The 2,500-nt window shown below is 79.3% G+C and overlaps 1 non-coding gene across 1 annotated transcript; it reads left to right on the top strand.

Annotated features, from left to right (window-relative positions):
* Positions 1-1,882: 1,882 nt before the first annotated feature.
* On the top strand, positions 1,883-2,035 carry LOC142359368 (5.8S ribosomal RNA). Its single transcript, XR_012762308.1, has one exon. It is a non-coding gene; the product is annotated as a 5.8S ribosomal RNA (ribosomal RNA).
* The last annotated feature ends 465 nt before the right edge of the window (positions 2,036-2,500 follow it).

The raw sequence follows: 2,500 nt of genomic DNA, 5'->3' as shown, positions 1-2,500 counted from the left end.
GGGCGGCAGCTCCTGGGGGGGGGGTGGGGCGGCGCCGGCGGCGGCGCCGTCTACCCCCCCGCGCGCGGGACAGGGCTGTCTCCGGGCGTTCCGGGCCGTGGCGCGGGTGTGCGCACGGCGTTTCGGGCGGCGCGGCGGCCGGACCCGCGAACCTCCCCTCCGACCCGGCACGGCTGCCTCTCGAAGAGGGAGCCGTGGCGGGAAGGGGGGGGCGCGAGCACGGTCTCGGCCGCTGGCGCCGCCCGGGGCGGGCGAGGCCCCCCCCCGGCCGGGTCGCGTCCCGCGCGAGCGGGCGGCCCGAGCCACGTCTCTCCCCCCGGGCGCAGCGCCGGGCTATCGAGGGAAACCCCGGGCCCCGGGGCTAAGGAGGACGAGGTGGTGGCGGCGGATGCCGGGCGCGCCCCCGCGGGCGGACGCTCCCCCGAGGGCGGCAGCCGGGGGAGGCACCCCCGCGGGGCCATGCAGGTCGTTTCCCTCACCCCAGGGCCAGGTACCTAGCGTCCGCGCTTCGGCGGCCCTCCCTCGGCCGAGTCCGGGGGTCAAAGGCCAAAGGAGCCGGGCGGCGGTTTAAAGACTCGAGCGGCACGGCGCGAGCCGCGGGGGGGGCGTCCGCCCCCGCGGGCCGCCGTGCCGGAGAAGGGGGGGCGTCTCGCTGCCCCAACCTGCCCCCCCTCTCCGCGGGCCGGTCTCGGCGGAGAGACCGCGGCGCGGGTCGGCCGCGGCCGACCTGCCCGCCCTCGCAAACGGGGCCACCCGCCGGCCGGAGCGCGGGCTCCGCGCCGGGGGAAAGAAAGGCGCGGCGAGCCCCCGCGGGGGGGGGCGGCCGCCGGGGGGCCGCCCCGCGCCTTTGGACGCTCGCGCTGCGGCCGCGCTCGGGGCGCGCCGCGCTCCCCTCTCCCGCTCCTCGCCCCGCCCTCGGCGCCCAGGGAAAGAAAGGGGGGGGCGAGCCACACCCCCCCAGGCCGAGCGGCGGCGGCGCCGCTCGGCGTGCCGGTCGGTGCCGGTCGTCCGTCGGGTCGTCCGGGAGGGTTCCCCGGCCGCATCCGCTGGCGGCCGTCCCGTCCCGCGTTTCCCCGCCCGTCGCTTCCGTCTCGAGGGCGGGCGCGCGGCGCGGGGGCGTCCCGCTCCGGGTCTTCGCGTGGAAACGGGGAGAGTGGGAGCCGCCCCCCGCGCTCAGCGCCGTCCGCCTTTCCGCTGGGGCCGTGCCGGCGGCCCCAGGGGGCCGAGGCGAGAAGCGGCTGCGGCGGCGGTTTTCGCGGCGGCGGTGGCGGCCGCCGCCGCCGGGCGGGGTGGCCGGGTTCGCCCATCCGGCGCGGGCCGGTGGGCGGCCGCGCGTCGCCGGCTCGCGCTCCAGTGGCCGGCCGCGCTTCCTCCGGCGTCGGTGGAAGGCGGCGTCGGCGCCGAGGTTCGCCGGCGGGGCGAGAGGCGACCGTGGTGGGCGGAGCCGGCTCGTCGCAGCGCGGGCGCAGCCGGGCGTCCGGCTCCCGAGCGAAGGCGGGCAGGCGTCGCGGCCGGGCGTGCCGTAGCCTCCGGGGGGAGGCCGGTCCGAGCCCGGGCGCCTGGGCCGCCCCCGAAGCGCGCCAAGGGTGTGTGTGTTGCGTACGTTTCCCCAGGGTCGGTCGGGAGCGCGGGCTCCCCCGCCCTTTGGCCGCTCGGGGTTTTCCGTTGTTTTCCGTTTCCCCTGTGCTCGTACGGTCAAGCCGAGGCGAGGGCCTCTCCGTCGCGCCGCGTCGCGCCGCCGCGCCGCGCCCCCTCCGCGCGTGCGGAGGGGGGTGGGCGGCGGCGGGGCCGGCGGTCGGTCCGGCCGTCCTCAGAGAAGGGGCCGCTCTCGGCGAGCGGTCCCGGCCCCTCCGCGCGCGCGGGGCGGTGCCGAAACCGAGACAACTCTTAGCGGTGGATCACTCGGCTCGTGCGTCGATGAAGAACGCAGCTAGCTGCGAGAATTAATGTGAATTGCAGGACACATTGATCATCGACACTTCGAACGCACTCGCGGCCCCGGGTTCCTCCCGGGGCTACGCCTGTCTGAGCGTCGCTTTACGATCAATCGCCGTCTGCGCCGCCGAGCCCCCCCGCCCCAGCGCGGGGGGGGGGGGGCCGTCGGGCCAGCAGCGGCGCGGCTGGGGTGCCTCGCAGGGCCGCGCGCGCGAGCGCGCGGGCCTTCGTCCCCCTAAATGGAGACTCGGGGAGCGCTCCGAAGCTCCCCGCTCCCGGAGAGCGCCTGCTGGACGGAGCTCGTCCCCGCCGGGCTATCGGCGGTGGGTTTGGGGAAGAGAGAGCGAGAGCGAGCTTCGGGGGAGGGAGGCGCGGGGCGGCGATGGCGCGGGCCTCGCCGCCGGCCTCCCGCGCGGGCGTCTGTCTGCGGGTGGGCACCGCGGGGGTGCCGTGCCGCACTGACGCGCGCGCGTGCGTGCGCCGGTGGGTGGGGGACGGGGGCGGTGGCGGTGGACGCCCCCGTCTGTCCCCCGTCCGCGCCGCCCCTGCCCCGGTTCCTGTCGCC

The sequence above is a fragment of the Opisthocomus hoazin genome, unplaced genomic scaffold (assembly GCF_030867145.1).
Source record: "Opisthocomus hoazin isolate bOpiHoa1 unplaced genomic scaffold, bOpiHoa1.hap1 HAP1_SCAFFOLD_137, whole genome shotgun sequence".
Classification (NCBI taxonomy): domain Eukaryota; kingdom Metazoa; phylum Chordata; class Aves; order Opisthocomiformes; family Opisthocomidae; genus Opisthocomus; species Opisthocomus hoazin.
Note: the sequence above shows the minus strand (reverse complement) of the source record. Positions and strands in the feature narration are given on the sequence as shown.